This window comes from Squalius cephalus (assembly GCF_949319135.1).
Source record: "Squalius cephalus genome assembly, chromosome: 19".
In the NCBI taxonomy this organism is placed as follows: domain Eukaryota; kingdom Metazoa; phylum Chordata; class Actinopteri; order Cypriniformes; family Leuciscidae; genus Squalius; species Squalius cephalus.
Genome location: NC_137140.1, coordinates 18,149,466 through 18,175,282, shown reverse-complemented (window position 1 = coordinate 18,175,282; position 25,817 = coordinate 18,149,466). Strand labels below are relative to the sequence as shown.

Genomic DNA, 25,817 nt, shown 5'->3' with positions numbered 1-25,817 from the left:
GTCATCATCTGTTTAGCTCGCCTCTGGCCCATCTATATCAGATAACCCGATGTGATTGGTGCAGCTCAGATCGAGGGGCATATTTAATGAGCATCATTACTCGACACCAGAGTAACTTGCTGAGCAAATTCAACTTGTGCTCTCGCGAGAACTCTGGATTACCAGGGTAGGTTTTACTTGCAATTTGGTGTAAACCTATTGGGCTACACCAGTTCTGTCTGACTCCTGTGGCCAGTAAATCGCCAATTGTTGACCTCCTTTATGGTTTGAACTTATTCTATTATAATTTGTCGATGAATGTGTCTATTGACTAATTGTGAATATATTTTCTTTTTTTATTTAGATTTATTTCAGGAGCTGAAGGCCCCCGGTGTAGGGAAGCTAGCTGTCCATGCCCTTTTGGTGGTGGTGTTTCTCTCACAGAGTGTTTTGCCATTGGCAACTGCGTCTCCCTCACTTTGTGTGCGTGAGTGTGAGTGTGTTTGTGTGGAGTATAATTGGGTGAGTGGTGTGGTCTTTGGATACTCACTGCTCAGCTAGCCACCCTACAGGTAAGCCTCAGCCTGAGAGTTCTTTTTGTCTTTCTTTCTTCATTTTTGTCTCGTGCACACTGAAGTTGTGTATAAACTCTTGCTCTGAGTCAACAGTTTTATACATTTTATATAGTTGTTCTTGTGAAATAAAAGTATTTTTTATTTATATCCACGTCTCCTGTTTTCCGTGGTAACGAACCTGTGTGCCCTATTTTGGATAGAAATTTCCCCGTTCACAGAAACGGGGTGGCGTAGTTTGCTCTTTATCTTGCTCTATTTGTACATTAGTGTCCTTTTTGCCGCTCACCACAATTGCACAGCAAGTCGAGTCGGGACGGAGTGCTTCTATCAGGGGGGCATCCTTGGAGACGAGCAGACTGGCCCGCGACGACTGCGGTGGCAGAGATGTCTGCTTCTGAACTGCTGAGAAATGCTGTGTAAGTCCTTGACAGTGTCACTGAAGAGGCCACCTTGCGAGATGGGAGCATCGAGAAAGTGCACTGTCGACATCTCGCATCTCTGCAAGGTTTAGCCAGAGATGGCGCTCCTGGACCACCAAGGTGGACATAGTCTGGTCGAGGGACCACGCCATGACTTCCGTCATGGTCAGTCGCCATGCACAGGTCCTGCATCAACCCCGGCTTAGAATTACTCTTGTGCATTATGAGTGCTCTGGCCTGCAGCACTGTGAGGCTTACAAGCCAAAGCTGCCATCGTCTCATAGGTGATGGCCGGGAGTCTTGGATGAATCCTCCAGGTGGCGGCACTTTGCAGGTATAAATGCACCACAATTGCACACTCCACCTGAGGAATCCCTACAAACCCCCTGACTGCCCCACATTCGAGGGTAGTGAAAGAGGAAGAACTTTTGAACAGATTTTGGCACTAATTTGCCTGAATACTGCCAAAACTCTTGCAATTCTGGGGAGAAAGGCATGGGGGCGGGGCAAAACTGGGAAAACTCAGAAACCAATCATCCAGCCGTGATCACTCAGAATGAGTCCGAGCGCCCAGGCAAGCATGGCTGTCATCTCTAAATCTGATTCAGCATGAGCAAACACCGCCAAGGGGGAAGTTCAGTGTCATCTTCCTCTCCAGAGGACAATAGCCCACTCACCGATGCAGCTATGGACATCTGATCCTCATTCAGAGCACCAAATGATGTGCTGGGTTGCTGTGATAGGAACCAACGCTGTCACCTAGCAACTCGACGGCACGCAACACGCTAGAGGAGCGGGAGATCCGTGGGGATTTTACGCCCGTTTTCACACATACTCCGTTTGCAGTGCGCAGGGGCGTAGCCATCATTTCAAAAGTGAGGGGGACAGAATGTCAAGTGTAATACCAGTTTTTTTTCAGACTTTTGTTGACAGGTTTTTGCTTAATTGGCTTAATATGCTATTTATTTTTAAAGCAATAAAACAGAAAGAAAGAACGAAAGAAAGAAAGATGTTCAGTACTTTATATCGCACATGCAGGGTTTTTCCTGGCTCCAAACTAGGCGGAGGTGGTAATCCTGATCATGTATTTTAATAATAAGATAATAAAATGTGTATTTTTCACAGACCATTATATAGCCTACTGTGTTTGTGGGTGTAGCTCGGTACCTCTAGGGGGGCCCGGGGGCATGCCCCCCCGGAAGAAAATTTTTACATTTTTTTTTTTTTCCCAATTTTTTTTATTGAGTAGATTTTCCTTTTTTTTCCCCAACACCAGGTAACAGATGTATAGTTAACAATAAACGTTACAAAATGGGATCGAAGTGACACCTGGACCCGATCCCCTCCCCACCCAACCAAACCCAACCCAACCCGTGAACTAACCCAACACAGGCCCATAAACGAAGACAGACACACAGACCCATGCATACCAACAGACATTCATCAGTAAAGAAAAAAAAAAAGAAAAAAGAAAAAAAGGGGGTAGGTATTCAAACCTCCAAATCAGGGGACAGGTTGAGGGAATTAACCAGCCCCAGGAAAGGGCTCCACGTGCCCAGAAATGCTGATGTAGCGCCTTTCAAAGAGGATCTGAGCTTTTCCGACCTCAGATTGTCAAGCACTTCTCTAATCCAACGATCATGTGTGGGGGGGCGGGGAAGCTTCCAGTTGAGCAGAATCAGCCTTCGGGCTAGCAACGATGTAAATGCCAGGGAGGTCAGTGTCTGGGGAAATGCCAAAAATGGCTGACAAAGGGCTGGGAGGGATAGTGTGTTCGTAGGCTCTACACAAGGTGTCAAAAAAGTTAGTCCAAAAAGTTGTCAGTATAGGGCAGGACCAGAACATATGCATATGATTGGCAGGGGACTGGTTACACCTGTTACAGGCATCTCGGACATTAGGGTATATTTTAGACAATTTTGCATTTGTGTAATGAACTCTATGAAGGATCTTACATTGGATTAGACCATGACGGGCGCATATGGAAGAAGAATGAACCATAACCTGAGCATGGCCCCACTGTACGTCCGTAATAGCCATGTTCAAGTCGCCCTCCCACGCGGCTTTTGAAAGGGCACCAGGGTTTGCAGAGGTCGATCCCAGTGACTCGTACAATACAGAAATGCATTTTCTACTATTGGGGTCTGTCGCCAAGATGGAGTCAGTCAGGGTTTTGGGGGGGCGGTTTGGAAAGTGGGGAAATGTTTTCTTAACAAAATCTCTAATCTGAAAAAAGCGGAAGAGGTGTGATTTTGGCAAGTTGTGAAGAGATGAGAGCTCTGTGAAGGATGCAAATATGCCATCCTTGTATAGGTCCTTAACACTAGTGATACCATTACTATGCTAGGCCCTGAATGCCAAATCTGATCTTGAGGGGGTAAAGACATGATTTTGGAGCAGTGGTGTCAGGATGGAGGGACCCTGTAAACCTAGGCACTTCCTAATCTGACTCCAGATCTTGAGTGAGAGGGATACAATCGGGCACGAGCCTGCAGGTCCTGAAGGCAAAGGGAGTTGGGAGCATAGGACCGATCGCAACGGGAAGCGTGCGCTTGATCGCTCCAAATGTACCCAGGCAGGAGTTGAGGCGTCCCCACTCATCCAGTATAAAAGTTTTTGCATGTTAGCTGCCCAATAATATCGTCTAAAGTTGGGGAGGGCCAGGCCCCCCTCGGACTTAGGGGGCTGCAAGATCGTTTTGCGGATCCTGGCAGGTTTGCCGCCCCACAGAAATTTAGATATCACTGTATCCAGTTTGTCAAAAAAAGATTTGGAGATGAGTACAGGGATGTGCTGGAACAGATAAAGGAATTTGGGGAGGATAACCATCTTGATCAAATTTGCCCGGCCTACGAGGGAGAGTGGTAGGACCGCCCATCGGTCGAAATCACTTACAGTTTTTGCGACCAGAGGTACGAAATTTTTGCGGAACAAGTCAGACACGGTCGTTATAATATGAACCCCCAAGTAGATAAAATCCGTCGTTACTCCACTTAAATGCCGATAACGAGCGTGGGAGCTGCTTAGCCAGAGAATTTATCGCCAAAAGCTCACTTTTCTGGTAGTTGAGCTTATATCCGGAGTACGTACCGAACCGTTCCAAAACATTCAAAATGACAGGGAGTGAGGTGACAGGGTTAGAGATATACAGGAGCAAGTCATCGGCATATAGTGAAACTTTATGAGTTACGCCAAATCGTGTGATGCCCTTGAAGTCTTCCTCCGCACGGAGCCAGATGGCCAGAGGTTCTATTGCTATGGCGAATAGAAGTGGAGACAGGGGACAACCCTGTCTGGTGCCTCTCCGAAGTAGGAAAGGAGGGGATAACACGTCATTAGTTTGAACAGATGCCGTCGGGGATGAGTATAATAATCTGACCCATAAGATAAAATTCTCACCCAGACCGAACCTATCCATTGCCTCGTACAGATATCCCCACTCGACCCTGTCGAATGCCTTTTTCGGCATCGAGGGACACCACAATATCTGGGATACCATTCTTTGATGAGTGAATGATGTCGAGTAGCCGTTTAGTGTTATGGAAAGACTGTCGGCCCGGCATAAACCCTGTCTGATCTGGCGAGATAATGGAGGGCATTAACCGTTGAAGACGAAGTGCAAGAACCTTTGCGAGAATTTTGAGATCTACGTTGAGAAGCGAGATTGGCCTGTAGCTGCCGCAGAGCAGGGGGTCTTTCCCTTTCTTAAGAATTAGGGAGATGGTGGCTTTAGATAGGGTATCCGGAAGGCGACGCTGATGAAAAGCCTCGTTGTACATATCTTTTAGGGCTGGTGCGAGAAAAGCAGAAAAGGTTTTGTAATACTCTACAGTGAAGCCATCCTGCCCTGGGGATTTACCGCTCTGTAGGGAATTAATGGCTCCCTGAACCTCGGCAGTGGTTATAAGGGCACCTAGGTCTTTCACTGATTCTGCGTCCACTTGGGGGAAAATCATATCGATAGGCGTCTCGTCCGCAATAGGGGGGCAACCAGAGGTATATAGGTCAGCGTAAAATTCAGCAAATATTTTATTAATAATAACAGGATCAGTGTGCAACTCACCTGAGCTGGCTCTAATGGCAGGAATAAGCCGTGAGGTTGCTTCAGCTCTAGCCTGATGAGCCAGAAGCTTCCCCGCTTTATCCCCCGACGGAGCCTGGCCTTGTTATCAGATAGGAGATCAAAGTCTGTCTGGAGTCTAAGACGCTCTCTGTAAAGGATAGGGTCCGGGTTGACCGCATATTCGTCATCAATGCTCTTAATTTTCTGTAACAGGTCTAACGTTTGTGACGCTTCAACTCGTTTTGAGTTAGACACAAAGGAGATAAGCTGTCCTCGAATATAAGCCTTCGAAGCCTCCCAAATTACACCTCTGTTTGTGTCTGGCAAGTCATTCAGCTCAAAAAAAAAGAGTGATCTGTGAGTGTATAAATTGCTTGTAGGAATCTTCCGCTAATAAAGAAGAGTTAAACCTCCACTGTCTGAAGGGGCTGAAGTGAGCACGTAAGTGTAAGTCAAGGGAGGTAGGTGCATGGTCCGATATTGCGATACTGTGGTAGTCACTGGATTTAATCATGGATAGCAGTCTGTCGTCTAGAAGGAAGAAATCTATGCGTGTGTAGGTGTGGTGCACATGAGAAAAGAAAGAGAATGTCTTGGTCGTGGGAGAAGTGTGCCTCCATGGGTCGGAGAGGCCCAGTCGTTTGGCGAAGTCGTGTAAAGTTTTGGCAGATTTGCTTAGAGAGTGCGGTTTGTTTGACGATCTGTCTAGTATGGGGTCTTGAACCAGATTAAAATCCCCGCCTATAATTATATGATGATTATCAATGTTTGGTAGCGACGTGAATAGTTTGGATATGAATGAACAGTCATCCCAGTTAGGACCATAGACGCTACACGATAACAAAGCGACCGTTGAGGTCTGATACCACTTTACCTGGTTCAAACATGACGTTTTTACGAATCATAATGGCGGTGCCTCTGGCCCTTTCGTTAAATCTGGAATGAAAAACATGGTCAACCCAACCCCTTTTTAGTCGTGTCACCTCCCTGTTGCGCAGGTGGGTCTCCTGAATAAAAAACACATCACCTTTGAGTTGTTGTAAGTGGGTCATTATCTTATCACTCTTAGTGGGGCCACCCACCCCCCGCACATTCCATGAGATAAATCTAATTATATTGTTCATGCTTGACATACCTTATTGATATTCCTTGAGTAGGCGAAGCAGGGATTGGGGGTGAAGAAGGAGAGATAGAAAAAAAAAAAAAAAGGGAGGGAGGGAGGGAGGGAGGGCACACCGGATGACAACCACACACACACAAACACACACAAACCCCTGGCCTGGAAAACCCCAATAACAAGCAATATTTTCAGTGTCCATTGCACAGCGGTGTGTCTCATACACTTCCGCGTGAATTCCTAGTGTCCCCAACTCCCGAGAACAGCAAAATAGTCCAGTGTCAGAACATTACCAAAACAAACTGAAACAACTCGTCATTCAGACAGCATCTTTCTCCATAGTCCGCCAACACGGCTTAACAAGAATGCTAACGTCAACCAAAAAATCGAACTCAAACATTGACCGTGAAAGAAAATAAATAGGTAAATAAACGTAAATAAAATAGGCTGCAAAAGGATGTGGCGCGTGCATACTCATCACCACGCACACACGGTCGCGCGCGCGCGCCCATATAGAGTTACGTATCACCGCAGCCTAACAAAAATACTAACATCAACCATAAAATCACACACAAACATTGCCAATGGAAGAAAATAAATAAATAGGTAAATAAAAGTAAATAAAGAAAGGAGCTCTAGATTAAGAAAAAAAAACATGTATATACATATATACATACACACATATGCACACATATACATACACACACACACATAGTAATATGTTGCAAAAGAATGTAACGCGTGCATACTCACACCACCATACACACACGATCACGCGCGCGCACGCACATGTAAAGTTACATATCACCCACATCCCCATAGTCGCATAAGCATAGCTGGTAGCACTAGCTATTTATGGCTATAAGTCCTGGAGCAGTCTTACCAGCTCAGCAAACGATAAAGCAAGTGGGTTGTCGTGTCTTAGCCATCCAGTACTTAAAAGTGGACCACATCCGGACCTCAGTTTACAGTAACGTTAGCCCTTGGAAAGGGAGTAAAGATGGCAGTAAACCATCAGTCGTGCAGGTCTAGCTCCACCGTCACAAAGCTAAGCGAGTTACGTTACCCGTCCTCCGTGGGTCTCGTGCTGCTTTGACGTTGAGAAGCGATGAAGTCCTGAGCAGCTTTCGGGGAGGGGAGGTGGCGTCAAGGCCCGGTTTCGGGCCTGATGAACAGCCTGGCAGGGAAAAGGAGAGTCGGTTTAAGGCCCAGGTCATATAGCTGCTTCATCACGGCCCGGTATTCAGAGCGTTGTTCTGCGACTTCAGGTGAGTAATCCTCGAAGATGTGGATCTGAGAGCCCCTGTAGTTTAATTTGCCCCGTAAATGTCGAGCTTCACGCACAACCAGCTCCCGCTCTTGAAACTTAAGGAAGCGAATGATAACGGGCCGGGCTTTGCCGCCAGGCCCCGGCTTTGGAGCTAGGGTGCGGTGGGCTCGGTCGAGTTCAGGGGTAGAGTTCAATATTTGATTGCTGAGAACCTCCACTAGAACCTGAGAGAAAAAAGCCGTGGGGTGGGCACCTTCAATGTTCTCTGGAAGGCCCACTATCCTTATGTTGTTTCTTCTAGAGCGGCCTTCCAGGTCAACAAGCTTAGTCTGTAGCTTAGTGTTCGCTTCAGATATTGCGGCCAGCTCTGCTTCCATGGCCTTCATGTGTTGGCTCATGGAATCTGCAAATGTCTCCAAAGACGAGAGACGCTGTTGGTGGTCGAGTAGGGTATTCTGGAATTTATCAACCCGCTCCTCGAGTTTGGAGAAAGCAGTGTTGAATTCCGCCTGGAACTTAGTCATAAGAGAAACCTTGTGTTTAGCTAGCATATCTGCTAGCGCGGGTAGCACGGTGTTCGGAGGGTCGTTCTCTCCTTTCTGGTCCCCTTTTTTCGATCTACTGGTCATTCTCTCAAAGCGGCGATGCACTGTCAAATATACTTAAATGTTGGGGATCGTTTTTAACACTTTAGTTGGACTGTAAGAAAAGTTAGGAACGTAGAGGTTGGGAGCAGGGCAGGGCTCACTCCGTCATTTCCTACACCGGAAGTCGAAAATTTTTACATTTTAAAGATAAATTCATTAATCTGGTGCACTTTGAGTCACCCGAATCTGCTGTTAAAAATAAATAATCCACCCGCCAACCGCCCTAACCTATGATATTTGATCATCACAATTACAACTAGATGTACCGCATGGCGGTACAAAATATGACCGCCGCTCAGGCCTGCACTGGCTTTCCACAAAAATAAATGACGTGGAGCAATTTGGCTGTATTGCGTGTTTATGTATATACCTAAAAAAAAGTAGTAGTATGTGCATGTCTGTCTGTGTGTGTGTGTGTGTGTGTATGTGTGTGTTTGTGTATGTGTGTGTCTGTGTGTGTGTGTGTCTGTGCGTGTATGTATGCGTGCGTACATGTGTGTGCGCATGTGTTTGTTTGTGTGTGTGTGTCATCAAAACGTGGACAGTGAAAGGAAATTACCGTTAGCGCGAGACGAGTCCGGCTTGAAGCGGAAGCGACCAGACGGCAGAGGATGTTCGCAAATCAAACAATGATTTGTCTCAAAACAGTGATTAAAAAAAGCTGTGATTGGATGATGACAGGTGTCGGTGATCATTCTCAAGTGTCGTGGTCAGCACTGCTGCTGTTGCTGTTGTATCAGTCAGTGGTTTATCAGCTTGTCAAAAAACGGGACACGGGAGGTCACGCACGGGACAAATAAATTAGGCCCAAAATACGGGACGTCCCGCCTAATTCGGGACAGTTGGCAACCTAGTGACAGTATCATCCTAAACCAGCAACCCTTCGCTCAACACCACCATCTACAGGCCGATGAGTGTACAGTCACTAAATGTGCACATAAATGAATTTATTTTATACCCCCCCATGGATGAAATTCTACGAAACTTAGCATACCCCCAGAGGATGTCAAGTTAATCATACACATGAAATATGGTGCAGTTCTGAACATCTCAACTGAAGATAGGGGCGATTAAAGCAGAATAATATTGCATTTTCATTTTTTATGGGAGGGGCGCAAATCACAAATGAGTGATTATGGGCTAGGTTGATGTGGGCCCTTAAGAGCAACATACCATAAAAATTTCTTCATCCTCGGTGCCACGGTTCAGGTATAGGAAAAACTGCATTTTTTGGGTATGGGGGGGCCCAGCGCGGGGGGGGGGAGTGGCCCCCGGGGACCAAACTAAATTTTTCCATAAAGGTCTAGTGGGGCTACATGCCCACCAAATTTCATGTTCCCCGGTGTTTCGGTGTCCCTGGTATCGTTGACGAAAAAATTCAGTAGATGACGAAAAAAAAAAAAAAAAAAACTTTGACAATCGATTATGGGCTAGGTTGATGTGGGCCCTTAAGAGCAACATACCATAAAAATTTCTTCATCCTCGGTGCCACGGTTCAGGTAGTTATTTAGGAAAAACTGAATTTTTTGGGTTTGGGGGGGGGGCCCAGCGCGGGGGGGGGAGAGTGGCCCCCGGGGACCAAACTAAATTTTTCCGTAAAAGTCTAGTGGGGCTACATGCCCACCAAATTTCATGTTCCCCGGTGTTTCGGTGTCCCTGGTATCGTTGACGAAAAAATTCAGTAGATGACGGGAAAAAAAAAAAAAAAAAACTTTGACAATCGATTATGGGCTAGGTTGATGTGGGCCCTTAAGACCAACATACCATAAAAATTTCTTCATCCTCGGTGCCACGGTTCAGGTAGTTATTTAGGAAAAACTGCATTTTTTGGGTTTGGGGGGGCCCAGCGCGGGGGGGGGGAGTGGCCCCCGGGGACCAAACGAAATTTTTCCGTAAAAGTCTAGTGGGGCTACATGCCCACCAAATTTCATGTTCCCCGGTGTTTCGGTGTCCCTGATATCGTTGACGAAAAATTCAGTAGATGACGGAAAAAAAAAAAAAAAAACTTTGACAATCCCTATATGACCGCTTTCGCTAGCTACGCTAGCGGCGGTCATAATTATTCAAATTCTCAGTGTTAAGCATGATAATATGGTAAAATGTCACACTGAAGTAGGCTGCTTTAAAAATAACATTTATTTAAAATAAAAGTTCTTCTTTTGGCAAAATTACATTTCGTGAGCTTAGAATTATAAGGTTCTATCTCCGTTTAGGGTAGTTCCGAGATATTGAGCATCAAAGTTTTTACATCCCAGCTGGCAAAACTGAGATGGAACCTTTTTATTTTATTAATAACTACTAACAAAATATTTTTTTACAAAAATAACACCACACAGGCATTAATAAACACCTAATGGATCAGATTATGTCAAAAACTCAATTTCGACCAAAAGTGGAGATAGAACCTTATAATTCTAAGCTCACGATTTCCTATAGACTAAACAGAGGCTCCCTTCAAACTTAAATTGTCAATGTTTCATTACATCACTGTTGGAAAACACTCTTATCAGAATACATTTTTTACCTTTATAAAGGGCATTTTTTCCTTAATTTTAATAAATGTAGCCTATGCTCCATCTTTCATTTCAAACTAAAACAGCGAAACTTTGTTACCGTCAGTGTATTATCAACTACAGGCAATCAATCACCACTTAACATTAAATTAAATTAAATCAGAATCATCCTTGCATTAGGCTATCTGTTATTTCCCTATTTATTATTAATATTATTTATATAATACAATTTATTATCTATCTATCTATCTATCTATCTATCTATCTATCTATCTATCTATCTGTCTTACTAAACTAAAACTTTCCAGTTGAAAACCTTCAAACTTCAAGCTTTTAAAACTACTTCAAACTTTCTGGTTAGGCTTTTCAAGAGAACTTAAAGTTTGTCATCATGTACACGTTACAACGCTGCCTAATTCAAGCAGGCTGTTAATGCATGAAAATACAAATTCAGCATTAACAATCACCATGTTTATTCTAATTTGAAGAGCTTTGATAACATCTGTGAAAATAAAAGACATTACGAATAAAAAAAGATAGAAAATAAGTGCACGTTTCGCGGGTAGTGAATATTTTTAGTAGTAAACTTGTTAATTATTCAACAAGAGAAATAGACAGAGTTATTCATCATTGTGCAACCCAATTCGGATACCACATGACAACTTGCTTACAGTGCTTGACTTTTTCGTGAAAAAGGAGTGAAGAGTTTTTTTTTGCCGTTTTGAACTCATTGCGACGACCTCTATGAAAAAAATGGATTGGCCGCGGATAGGCGTGTCGTGGTCGTGATGCGCGAGTGACTGATTACCATGGAAACGTGAAAGTCACTTAGGCCTAGACTATCCTTGACTCTTTGGATTTTAAATCTCGATGTAGGCTATACACACCCGCGAAAACCTCAGGTTGTCGTGGACACACTTGCCCTATGAAAAAGTGCGGGGGACGAATTTACATTTTATAAAAAGTGGGGGGGACACGTCCCCCGCGTAATCTACGCCCAGTGCGTATGCGGTGCGTGTTGCAGTGCATACGCGGTGCAGGTGCAGCACGCGCTATAGTGCTTTCACATTTGCTGTGTTTGCAGTGCGTAACTGATCCACGGCTGAACTGTACCATAAACACATACTCACTATTTTTTATTTCAAATCCAGAAGTTATCAGCAACTTTTATTAAAAAAAAAGTTTTGTCAGCATTGTGATTCTCTTTGTACATACACTCTTTAATAGACACAATTTAAACGTATTATTTAATGTATTAGGCTACTTCTATATAGATTTATATATTAATATAATAAATATAAATATTAATTAATATCTAACCATCTACTTATATTAAAATCGCAAACATTTTTAAATGTAAAATGGACTAAAAACAGCCGACTCTCATGCCTTTTCTTTTGCATTTAAATTTTAATTCAATAAATCATGTCACAAAGAAATTGTTTTTCCACCTCCACGAATGAGACAAGTGTTGTTCATTATGTCGCCTTGTTGAGGTAAATTGTAGTTTCCCTGGCTTTACCCCCGGTCTTAAAGTAAAAATATGACTGTAAAAAATAGTAGTATTTAATTAAATGCATTTATGGTGAGATTATTATATTTTCATGTCAATCTGTGTTCATTTTGACCACGAACCATGCGCTGTCACTTTAATTCAGCGTTTGCAGCACAGCAAAAATAGACTCGGTGCGGAAACGATCGCTTCACTGCTGTATACGCACCGCAACTGGAACGGATCGCCGGACCGCATCCGCGCGCAGTGTGAAAGCTCTAACCTGTTAACATGGGTACGGAAAAAAATACGCACCGCATACGCACTGCGATTATGTGAAACGGGCGGGATTTAACCGGCGGAAAAAGCTCCCACTAGGTCCACCAATGTTTATCAGACTCGCAGCTGTGCTTTACACACAAGCGGCGAGCTGGCTAACAACAAAGGGGGCTCTAGCCTTTACCCCGGATTTCCACCAACTGCGGAGCGGCTGCGGAGCGGCTGCGGATCGGCTCCGCTGCGTGTCGGCTCCGTGCGCCGTCGTCCTTCAATACCCACCAGGTCCGGATTTGTTGCGGAACGGCTGCGGCCATAACTAACAGCTGAAATCACGAGGACCCCCGAGATCTCGTGAATTCACTTATGATCGCGCAATATAAGTGCTGAATTGCTGCGGAGCTCTCCGGCATCCGGCAAAAATAGAAGCTCTGCGTATCTGCTCCGGAGGGCTGCGGATCGCCGGAGTCGGAACGCAGCCGTTCCGCAGCCGTTCCGCAGTCAGTGAATACACACATTGACTTTAATGGAAACCTATTGACTCCGCCGCCGTTCCGGAGCGGATCCGCAGCCGTTCCGCAGTTGGTGGAAATCAGGGGTTACGTGAAGGCAAGTCGCATCCAGCGTGCCGACATGGTCATGTTCTCATAATGAGACCATGAACCAACCAACAAACGCAGTCTCAACATGCTGGGCATGTGAGACATCGATTGTTGGCATCAGATAAGGACAGGAAACATGGTTTTGTTACCACTTGGAGGTGATTGGGCTCCCAGGCGAGACCCAGTTACATTAGTAGCATGCATGCAATGACATACCTTTTACTATGTGCACTTTTTGGAATCAGTAACTGACAGCTGTATTTTGACACAGGAGTTCCTAAATGAGTTTGAAAGTCTTTTAAAACAGCAACTTTCAGTTTTGAACTTTCATTATCAAGTTGATATTAACTGTCCCATTGAAAGAGCTGTTCTCATAATCCCTGTTATTGAACAAATTTATGATTATGCTTTTTGTAGGCATTTTTCTTGGTTTTCATATCTCTAAATGTTTTTGTTTTGCATTGTACTGAAGCTCTTTTTAATTGATTTTAAATGATTTGTGAGCAGATCTTTTGAAACAGGAGACAATTCATTTGGTAAAATGTTAAAACGTTTCAAAGCATCAGTGACATGGATTAATAATGTAAAACAATAAAAATGTTCAGGTACTTTCAACAGAGGGAGCAAAAGAAATTAGTTATAATCATAATTCAGTAAATCATGTTGTACCCTTATATTGTTTTTCCTTTTGTTAATGTGTTAAATATAGAAATATGCAAGCAAAAACAATGCATTCTCCTTGAGACTGACTCTTCTGCACTCTCTCACTGCCGGCCAAATCCACTAGACACAGCGTGGCTGAAAAGCAATAGATATACGCATTTAAAGTCAGGTATCAATATGAAATATCATATATGACTTTAAAAGTGTGGACAAACTCAATATTACTCATGAAGACTACTCTAAATTGGACATCTACACCTTTAAGAAGAACAGTTTATCTACTGTATTATATCAAATTATTGTAGATACAGGTAGTATGTGATTCTTACACTAGCACTTGGTGTCTTAATCAGAGTTCTCCCTCTCTATGTCTAGCTGGACATTTAATATTCAACAATATTATTGATCTGCCTGCATTGACACCATTAAATGAGAACTGAACTGAACTGGACGATGACATCACTGTTTTCTCCAGAGCGGCTATATATATATATATATATATATATATATATGTGTGTGTAAATTAACTAAATTAATAACTTTTTTACAACAAAAATTAACCATCACTGAAATTACTTAAGCTGGACTATGACAATATTTTCTTCAAACTTTGTAGCAGTATTTTTCTGTTATCACTGTAAAGCTGCTTTGAAAAAATCTGTATTGTAAAAAGCGCTATATAAATAAAGGTGACTTGACTTGGAAAAGAATGAGAACATGAAGAGTGATAGTTCATGCATGTGCGGGCAGTGGACCGGTTCGGGTTTGCCAACATGATCAAGTTGTGCATCTGAGACATGAGGAAAGAAAGAGGCACATTAATAAACCACAACAAGCATGTATGGAACAATGTAAACAAATCAATTACAACTCTGATTACTCTGAATTTTAACAAAGCTTTAGGAAGGAAATGTATTGCAGTCAGCATGAAATGGAAATTATGACCATCTATTCTTTCCTTTTGTGGTATATTAAAGTTAAACGGCTTATCGAACAATATTACTGATGTACAAATCATTTATAATCAATAAAGCACCCATGAGCAGTACCTCATCCTCATTGTTGACTTTTTGTTAGGTCAGGTTGGTAACTGTAATCTCATTGTTGGAGATCTACCTGATCTCATGCTCAGGTTTCTTGTCTGGTTTTCCCTTGTAGAGAAGATCTTGAAGAGTCTCATTGTAGATCTCCACTGGCGATGAAGGTGTACTAAATATACAAACCCAGGAAAAGTCCAATAATAAACAAAACCATGATGAGGGCAAAACCATTAACACTCAGTGGATGCCCTGAAAAGATATATCAAAAACATATTTAACCTCTTTTGGACAACAGAGAGTTTCGGCATGAAATTCGATGTAGCCCATACCTGCCACTCTTGCTCTCGGAGTGCTTTGGCAGTCGTGGGCCGGCAGCTGGATGTGCAGAATATCAGACTGTTTACCAGTCAGCAGTGGGCAGACCCTACAAAAGACTCTGATATTGCCCTAAACCAAGCCAACAACAGAATGCATTCATGTATGAATGTATGGTTAGAATCTATCACTTTATGTCACATATAATACAGGTTTATATTTTTTTTTCCAACAAAAGCACATAGGTCTTCATCACAGCTTACCTTGAGCTCTTGAATGGTGTTGTGAAGTTTCCATCACTCCACTTCTCCAAGGTGGAGCTTTTCTCGTTGGCAGGCCACTGTTTCCTCAAGGTTCCTGACCAGTTCTTGGCAACAAAACACAAGGATATTTACAGTTTGATAATATTAGGTCCCTAGACAGTTATTAATACCAGGTGTAAATGGGCTTTGTAGATTTGTGGAACTCAAGACACCAAATGATCCCTGAGTCCTTCCAAAACCTTAGTTAGCTTGTTGAGGTCATCTTTCACGATAGCTAGCTCCTCTTCACAATCCCTTCAACATAATCTGGAATATTATCTGACAAATAAATGAAGGACCACCAGGTTCTCATTTGTTATCTTTAACACACTTCCTGAGATGCCTGATTTAGAGATTTTACTTTGCTCTGGTAGTTCTGGACTTTAGCCTCCATATCACTGACATGACACACATGAACCTGTAGTTGCTGAAAGTGAATAGTCTATTGTATTATGTTAAAGTTTAGTAAATTCCAACATATTTACAAATGGAAACATTGGAAAATATTTCAACCCATATACACATATTTTTTTTTACCTTTAGCAACTGCTGCAAATGGTCTTCTCTGGTCACCTTGATGGAAAGACAATGTGGATGTTAAGTTGACATATTCCAACTTCTGATATTTATTTGCGACAAGTTTATTGATATTTACAAATGGAATGCATACAGATAAACGTTGACTTTTGTGCCAATGACCTGGTTTTAGTAGTGTTAAGCAAGTTATTTTTTTGTGTGTTTTCGTGCTTATGACTAGTTAAAGTGGGCATGAAATTGTTGTCTTTTCCTCCCTATTATGACGTAGATCTAAGTGAAATGGCTTCACGAAGTTTGTTTTTCATTAAATATATTTTGAGAATGTGTGTTAAAGCATATGAAATTTCGAACACTGCAGGTACAAAAGGAGTGAGAATCTGAATTAATTGAATACACACCTGCGCAGGCTGTTGTTTCTCCCTATCTGTGCTGTTGAGCCTGTTCCACAGACATAACAGGGAGATATGATGTTGTATTCTGCAAAAAATGAATAAGAAATAAATAAAAAGAGAACGACATGAACAGTTTTTCAAAGGTGACAGCAGAGCCATTCAGAGACTCCACAACAAAGGAGTTGTAAGTTTAAGAATGTACTCCATCTTTTAAATTGAACCACATGTTAACTTGGGCTCCATACGCATGCATGCAAGTTGATTTTAAATTGATGAGCCTGTATCTCCCAACGGATTTCAATGTTTATAATCTTACCTCTTTGTTCATGGATCTTTCTCAGTTCTTCTAGAAATAAAAAAAAATGTAAATAAAATAAAGTTCATCTATAGGTACATTTGTCAATCAAGATTAAAATCAACAAACTACAAATTACTTATAAATAGTCGACGTCATTTGCACAACTTTACAAAAAAACATTTATACAAGAAATTGTACAACCCTCTAAAAGAAAGTATTTCACTAAACAAAACAAAAACAGCACAAAAAAACAACACATTACAGAAAACAGGCATGATGATGATGGTTTGCCAACAAAGTTAATTTCTGATATGGCTGAATTGATTATTTTATTTTATTTTTGAGAATAAATACTATTTACAAGTCGAGGGCACAGCCATGCCACTATATGGCCTCTGATTATGCAAACCTGTAACTTGGTTATCTTGAAGATTAAGACCAATACATCTGGAATAATAATCCTTTTATTGAAAATTTGATTTTGTTTAAAAGAAACATTGATGATTGTTTTGTTACATAAGCTCTGTTAGTGATTCGGAATTGTTGCCTTATATATGAATTGCAACATATATAAATTTATTGGATGCAAACATTTCTGTCATTTATGGTCAACTTGTCTCTTCTTTGTATAGAAACGAAACAGCTTAAAATAGTATTTTACATGCGAAGAGTGCTTGAAATGTCTTTGAAATGTGGCTTACCTTACAGTCAGTTCATGAGACTTTTTCGTATCTGCTCCAATTAGGATGATGTTGATGTTAAAGCCCAGAGTTTACACAGATCACAGGGATATTCAACCAAGTGGTTAGACACTGCATTAAATATAATTTGGTCTTTGTCAGGTAACACCAATTTGATCTCCAAAAATAAGAAGTTCTCTTGTGTTTTTAAATCTACATCCAGTCCCTTGAGTTCAGAAATGGAAAAGGTAGCCTAATCAACATCCACTGGCATATTATGCAAAGTGATGGTCAGGTTTGTTTACTGATCCAACTGTCTGTGTCTACTCTAGGAATCCAAACTTAAGGGATAAATTGGTGCATGCAGATACCTTCATCTCCACTCCTAGGACCCTCACAGATGCCCAGGGAAACTTTACGTGTAAAGATTTTACTTCATGTTTTTATTATTTAAAATGCAAATCTTTCACTCATCCACTTTCTGGCAAAACCTACAAAATTAAACAATTGATTACTAGTAAAACTACACGCGACATACATAATTATGTGTCCTTCCCCTTAACTGTATAATGTTTGTAAAAATGAAATGTGCACTAGAATTATAGAACACATGAGAGCCATTAGGAAACAAGATTAAACTTCTCCAATTTCTTGACATGTTGAGTCTGCAAAATATTCTCTTTCTGATTTCAAGTTCATGGACAATGAGAGGGTTCTGTCTCATAGGAGAGGGTGAAACCGTGAGTTAAATTCGTGACCCGCGATTGGATTGAATTTTTTTAGCAAAATACTTTATTTTTATTTGTATTCTTGGAATTGGTTTTTGTAATTCCCCCTCATTGATTAAGCACAGCTGGTGATAATTTGTAATTGTGCTTACAAAAGAGTGATGTTGCAGTTTGTTCTATGAACACTAAAGAAAGTTTTTAAGATACTTTTTTTCATGCATAAGTAAAATTAAAAATACATTTTTGAAAGACCATTTTTTTGGTCTGATTGCATTTTTTCAGTGTGTGGATTTTTGGCTGCTTGGTTGACAACTTCTTGTTCTATGTACCTGAGAACTGACTGGCTCTTTTTTGAGGACGTTCAATTCTTTTTGATGTAGATTAGGTACAGAAATTGCATTTACATTTAATAATTTACCAGACATTTTTAAGCAAAGCAACTTACAAATGAGGAGAGCAATAGAAGCAATTAAACTAACAATAGGACAACAATATGCAAGTGCTGTGATCCCTCCCAGTTTAGTCTAACGGAGTATCCATTTTTTTTTAAATTGATAGAGTAGAAGAGAAAATAAAAGAAAGTGTTAGTATTAATGGATCAAGTGTTGCCGAAAAAGTTGTGTCTTCAGCAGTTTCTTGAAAATGGTTATGGACTCAACAGCTCGGGTTGAGATAGGCAGGTCATTCCACCAGCAGATCCACCTTCTGGATGGCACGTAAGTCTAGTTTAGGTAAAAGGGAGCAGAGCCAGTGGTTCTGTAGGCAAGCATCAGTGCCTTGAATTTGATGCGAGCTGCAATTGGCAACCAGTGCAATTTTGTGAGGAGAGGTGTGATGTGTGCTCTCTTCAGCTCATTAAAGACCACTCTAGCTGCAGCATTTTGGATAAGTTGCAGAGGTTTGACAGTGCATGCTGTAAGGCCAGCCAAGAGAGCATTACAGTAGTCCAGTCTGAATAGAACAAGCGTTTGGACAAGGAGTTGTGCAGCATGCTCCGATAGGAAGTGCCTGATCCTCCTAATGTATAAGGCAATTCTGCAGGACCAGGCAGTTCTAGCAATGTGGTCTGTGAAGTTCAATTGATCATCAATCACAACTCCAAGGTTACTATATGACCTTGATGGAGTTCTAGATGACGAACCAAGCTGAATGGAGAAGTTGTGGTGTAGTGTTGGGTATGCCGGGAACCACACTCAGCTCTGTCTTCATTTAGTTGAAGGTGGTGGTCCTTCATCCAGCAAGAAATGTCTGTCAGGCAGGCTGAGATGCGAGCAGCTATCGTCGGATCCTCTGGTTGGAATGAGAGGTAGAGTTGTGTGTCGTCAGCATAACAGTAATAGGAAAAAACTTGTTTCTGAATGACAGATCCTAGTGATGTCATGTAGATGGAGAAGAGGTCCAAGCACTGAGCCCTGAGGCACCCCAGTTACTAGATGTTGTAACTTAGACACCTCACCCCTCCACAACACTTTAAAAGGACCTACCTGAGAGGTAAGACTTGAACCATTTGAAAATGTAATAATCAAATGTAAAATAACAATGCATAGTCTTCACTGTATAAATTAATTAGGGCCCAAGCCCTGAAAGGGCGAAGGCCCTGTTGTTTCTGGAAGGATTTTTTTTTTTTTTCATTATTATTTTTCTTTTGCCTTTTTGCCACTTTTGGGGCCCTTAACATGCTCAAAAACTCTTGAAATTTTGCACACACGTCAGAACCAGCGGCCATCAGGGCCGGACTGAAGCTGGTACCCGGGCGTGACAGGGGGGCTCGACAGCGCCCCCTGGAATGGTGTCCGAAAACTTGGTCCATAAATCAAACACGCTTGCATGTAATAATATGAAACTCAGTACACATATACACTCACCTAAAGGATTATTAGGAACACCTGTTCAATTTCTCATTAATGCAATTATCTAATCAACCAATCACATTGCTTCAATGCATTTAGGGGTGTGGTCCTGGTCAAGACAATCTCCTGAAATCCAAACTGAATGTCAGAATGGGAAAGAAAGGTGATTTAAGCAATTTTGAGCGTGGCATGGTTGTTGGTGCCAGACGGGCCGGTCTGAGTATTTCACAATCTGCTCAGTTACTGGGATTTTCACGCACAACCATTTCTAGGGTTTACAAAGAATGGTGTGAAAAGGGAAAAACATCCAGTATGCGGCAGTCCTGTGGGCGAAAATGCCTTGTTGATGCTAGAGGTCAGAGGAGAATGGGCCGACTGATTCAAGCTGATAGAAGAGCAACTTTGACTGAAATAACCACTCGTTACAACCGAGGTATGCAGCAAAGCATTTGTGAAGCACAACCTTGAGGCGGATGGGCTACAACAGCAGAAGACCCCACCGGGTACCACTCATCTCCACTACAAATAGGAAAAAGAGGCTACAATTTGCACGAGCTCACCAAAATTGGACAGTTGAAGACTGTAAAAATGTTGCCTGGTCTGATGAGTCTCGATTTCTGTTGAGACATTCAGATGGTAGAGTCAGAATTTGGCGTAAACAGAATGAGAACATGGATCCATCATGCCTTGTTACCACTGTGCAGGCTGGTGGTGGTGGTGTAATGGTGTGGGGGATGTTTTCTTGGCACACTTTAGGCCCCTTAGTGCCAACTGGGCATCGTTTAAATGCCACGGCCTACCTGAGCATTGTTTCTGACCATGTCCATCCCTTTATGACCACCATGTACCCATCCTCAGGATAATGCACCATGTCACAATGCTCGAATCATTTCAAATTGGTTTCTTGAACATGACAATGAGTTCACTGTACTAAAATGGCCCCCACAGTCACCATATCTCAACCCAGTAGAGCATCTTTGGGATGTGGTGGAACGGGAGCTTCGTGCCCTGGATGTGCATCCCACAAATCTCCATCAACTGCAAGATGCTATCCTATCAATATGGGCCAACATTTCTAAAGAATGCTTTCAGCACCTTGTTGAATCAATGCCACGTAGAATTAAGGCAGTTCTGAAGGCGAAAGGGGGTCAAACACAGTATAAGTGTGGTGTTCCTAATAATCCTTTAGGTGAGTGTAGATCTCATCGGGCCAAACAACTTTCGTGCTCTAAGTTTTACAAAAGCCCAACAGGAAGTCGGTTATTATACGTTGTTTTGAAAACGCATACAATGGAATGTGAAATACTCCTCCTAGGGAATTCATCCGATCGCCACCAAACTCGGTGTGAATGAAGTCAAGACATTGAGGATGAATTCTTGCGAACGGATTTTTGATATCTCGAACGGTTTGGCCATGGCGAGGAAACAAATTTATGGCGAATAATGGGACACAGGAAGTGTGTTATAACTTCTGCATACATTAACTAATCTTGATGAAACTTCCGCAGTGTGTTCGATGTAAGAGGCCGATCACATGGATGTGACTATTGTGAGTCAAAGTTATAGCGCCACCAACTGGCAGCAGGAAGTTTGTCACTTTCAAAATGCTTTGAAATCACTCTCTTATTTTTACCCGATTTGCTTCAAACTTTATGTGTATAATGTAGACACACGACAGATGTAGACCTGTGAAAGGATTATTGATATCTTAGATACTGTTGCCATGGCAACGCATCAAACTTTAATATTCTTTTTTGATGCTTTTGAGACTCTTAACATGCTTAAAATTGGATGAAACTCGACAGACACATCACATTTATTAGCCAGTAGACATGTGCAAAGTTTCAGAAACGGGCATGGTGAGGGGCTCAGTAGCGCCACCCTTAGTCAAAAATGGGGGCTTAGTTTTACGTAGAGTCACAAAAATCGGTATGTATATTGAGCTCATTGAGCCGAACAACTTTCTAATTTACAGTCATTAGCTCCGACCAACAGGAAGTCAGATATTTCGGTTTGAATGTGGATTTTCTCCCTCTCTCTCTCTCTGCCTCTGCATCTCTGTGTGCAGGGGCGGACTGGCCATCGGGAGCACCGGGACATTTCCCGGTGGCCTGACGGTCGTTCTGGCCTGCCGGCTGCCGCTGTGCAGACGATCAGCCTGGCATGTGATAGGCTGGTGTGCAACTACGAATTAATTTACGGATCTCTCAAACGACGAATCAGGCAATGGCGGAGTGAAAATGACACCCCCACCCAACGTCAGCGACGCACTGCCTAATATCTGGCTGCTATATCCAGAGACAGGGTATATCTGACTAAATCGTTCAAAAAATGGAGCGTAAACGCAAAGGAGGAGCAGAGAGGGAGCGTATAAAAAGGAAAAAATCCCTGGCCACAGACGCAGCAAGCAAAATCCCTCTATGTTCGCCAGTAAGGGAACAGGTCGGTCAAGATTACATTTACATTATATTTATAATAATTTGGCAGACAAACGCTTTCATCCAAATCACTTAGATAATCACAATAGATAAAATTAAACCAACAAACGAGCAACAATATGTAAGTGCTGCTGTGCTGTGTCAAGTCTCGTTTCGTCTACGTGTAGCATATTTTTTATATAATAAATAAAAATGAATAAAAAGTAGACAGAATAGTGTTAGTGCAGGGCTCGACATTAAGGCTTGTCTGCTTGTCCGGGACAAGTGGATTTTTTTTGTAGGACAAGTGGAAGAGAAAATTAGTTGTCCCACTGGACAAGTTAAATTTCAAACAAAATAAAATGCCATGTTACTTCACGTTATGTGCCACTCATTACGTCTATAATTTTACATATTTAATTTTACCGATTTGAGACGTCGCATAACTGCCAGATTCAAACTGTGCTTTCGCGCGTTGGCTGGCGCTGAGCCAGAGTCGGACGCATACAGCGCTGTCATATATCACAACTAAGCAGTGTTTTCAACCTCATAATGTTTATTCTAGGTTTCAGATATTTAAATACACATAAGCACGAGAAAAACAATACATTTGGAGTTTGTAAAATACACACTGATGTCTGTGGAAGCAGCAATAACAATCTTTTCAAATATAATATTGCGTGACGCGTCGCCATGGAAACATTAAAGGGAACGTTCGCCTTGAAAAAAACTATTTTTTTACAGTCTATGGAAAAAACTCACTCTGGGGGTGGGGGTGTCAGTTAGAATATTTTAAACTTACGCGTGAAAGGGTTAAAGTCAAGAAAAGATCAAAAATATATATTTGTGTGTGCTGTAAAGTGGTTAGAAAAAAAAAATCGGAATCGGCAGGTCAAACTCAATGAAAAACCGGAATCAGCCTAGAAAATTGTAATCGGTGCATCTCTATGTCTACAAAATTATTTTAGATATCGTTAGCCTCATAGCATAATTGCCTAAGTCATATTTCAATGTCTTTGGAAAACAAGAAGAAACAAAAAATGACTTAGGCAATTATGCTATAACCTGTTACATTAATAGGGTTAGCCTACAAGTTTATCAGTCCAGTAGATTACATGAATCTGAAGCAGAGGTGGCCTGGCAGTGGAGTCAAATTCCCGGCCTGAATTATTGTCCCAGTCCGCCACTGTCTGTGTGTGTGTGTGTGTGTCTGTGTGGTGGGGGAGGATTTGTCTTTTGAGTTTAATGTTTGTTTTTCAAGGTTTCAGGGGCTTTTGGGGCCCTTAACCCCCTGAGGTCGGCGGTATCGCCGGCGATACCAGCTCGCTTTTTTTTTATCAGTGTAAAAGAAACTCATAAATACTCTGTTGACTTTGATTTTCCATAGGAGTTTCATACATCAATTGATTCTGTTAAATGTGTATTATTTTTGTGTATACTCACAATAAAAACAAAGTGTTGTGCTTTTTGCCAAATAAAGAAAAATAAACGTGATGCGAGTTCTGCCTTCTCTCTGTCAGTGTAGTCCATTCTGAAACGCGTCCGAAAATGAACAATAACTCAGCGAATACTCAGTCAAACAGGCATACAGACACACAGGCATGAAGCTTGAATTCTCTTCTTTTAAATGAAGTAATTTATATAAAAAAACAAATATTCTCATCTTGTGAAATCTGTATTAACCCTCTGGGGACCAAAAACGCGCCGGCGCGTTTTGCTCGTTTTTTTTTTTAGCAATGAAAAATAAACACAAAATGCTCTGTTAATTTTGATCTTTAATTTTCGTGTTATACATCAATCGATCCTGTTCAGTTTCTATTTTTTTTCTGTATACTCACAATAAAAATAAAGTGTTTTGCTTTTTGACAAATAAAGAAACTTTAACATGATGCGATTTCTGCCTTCTCTCTGTCAGTAAACTCCCATTTGAAACGCGTTCGAAAATGATCTATAACTCCGCGAAAATTCAGTCAAACAGGCAAACAGACCCACGGGCATAAAGCTTGAGATCGCATCTGTTAAATGAAGTCATTTATATAAAAAACAAATATTATCAGCTTCTGTAATCTGTATAAAAAGAGAGCGATTCCAGTCGAGCTCATTACGAGCTCATTGACTTTAATTCGTTCACGCCTACTCACGGAGCGCGCTATTCACAAGATAATGTGCTAAGCCATCTATGCAAAACAGGTAAACGCCCCCAAGCAAATGCATTAAACGCTTCAAGTTTCATCATTTCGTCACCTGCGCGTTGGGAAGATGACACGGTACACCGGTGCGGAAGCCCTTCAGTTCGTCCTGGATACTAGCGACGAAGAGTCCAGATTTTCATCAGAAGAGGAGCGCGACTACTCTGATGACGACCGTTTGTATTTTGAAGAGCGACTTGATCCAGCCGTGGATAGAATTTCAGATGAGTAAGTATTTATTCTTACTTGCATTAATTGACAAGCTATTCAAAACATGAGCTTACATATTATACTGGGTGGACTTGCCATCCAGAGTACTGACATTTTATATCTACCTATTCAACACGATCTAATGAAAGTGCATATCTATACCATGAATTTAATATCTCGTACCATTTCAACGTTAAAAATGTTTTGTTTTGTTTTTTTGTGTACATATGCTACACCCCTTGGTTAGGAAATTTGTATTTGTATGTGTAGCCTAAATGATATGTTTAGATCATTATGTATGAAAGATAGAATTTAGAAATTATTTTAGAAAGTAGGTGTTTAGATTATATTTTGACTATATAAATGCTGCCTCATTATCATTAACGATGCATGCTCGCAAATATCAGTTGTAAATGTGTGTAAATGTGCTGAAATGTGTAAATATACCCAGTTAATGAAGTGCACAAATGTGTTAGGCTAATGTTTGCGGTGTGCCTCTCCGGTAATGGCCCATTGACACGCATATAGGCTTATTGCACGCGTCTAAAATTATTTACATCAGTAATTCATTATAGACTAATGCTACTATAGTTATATTTATGTAATAATATTCTTCAACTTTTTTAAAAGGAATGTAGCTTCATCACTACCTCCGCCTGCAACTCGGAGTGCGCTTAGCAACACAGTCAGAAATCAGAAAGAGTAAGTACATATTTACCCACTATTTTACAGGTGTTAGTTCAATTTTGTTTATACTTAGTGTTAATAATATGAGCCTGTATGACTTTATTATTTATTTTTGGAGATTGGTTGATGTTACATATGTTTTGTAACTTTTTTTAAAAGGAATGTAGCTTGTTCACTCTCGCCTTCCACTGCAACGAGGACACGCAGCAACAAAAATCAAAAAGAGTAAGTACATATTTACCTACTATTTTACAGATGTTAGTTACATTTTGTTTATATACTTATACTGATGATACAAATGTAGCCTATATGTGCCTGTGTGGCTTTGCAACAAATGTGTTGTTATGCATGCACAATATAACAATTATTGATTGGTAATGTTAATATAAAAGGTCACATATATGTAATATATGGTCACATTTGATTTGCTTAGAGCCCGCATCAACGGGGCATAAGCATTTACTGTGAGATACCTGCCTTTACTTTTGTTTTTACAAAATTACAATAAAACAGATTGAAAAACAAAACATTTGAATCTCCTCATTCTTTGTTCAGG

The 25,817-nt window shown here is 41.4% G+C and overlaps 1 protein-coding gene across 1 annotated transcript in view; it reads left to right on the top strand.

Moving 5' to 3' along the window:
• The window catches only part of LOC307147356 (interferon-induced protein with tetratricopeptide repeats 5-like), a 141,134-nt gene extending 125,093 nt beyond the window's left edge, over nucleotides 1-16,041 (top strand). Inside the window, exon 3 of the transcript XR_013819285.1 lies at nucleotides 16,031-16,041. The gene's annotated coding sequence lies outside the window, so the exon portion shown is untranslated. The remainder of the gene's footprint in view (nucleotides 1-16,030) is intronic.
• Nucleotides 16,042-25,817: the final 9,776 nt, after the last annotated feature.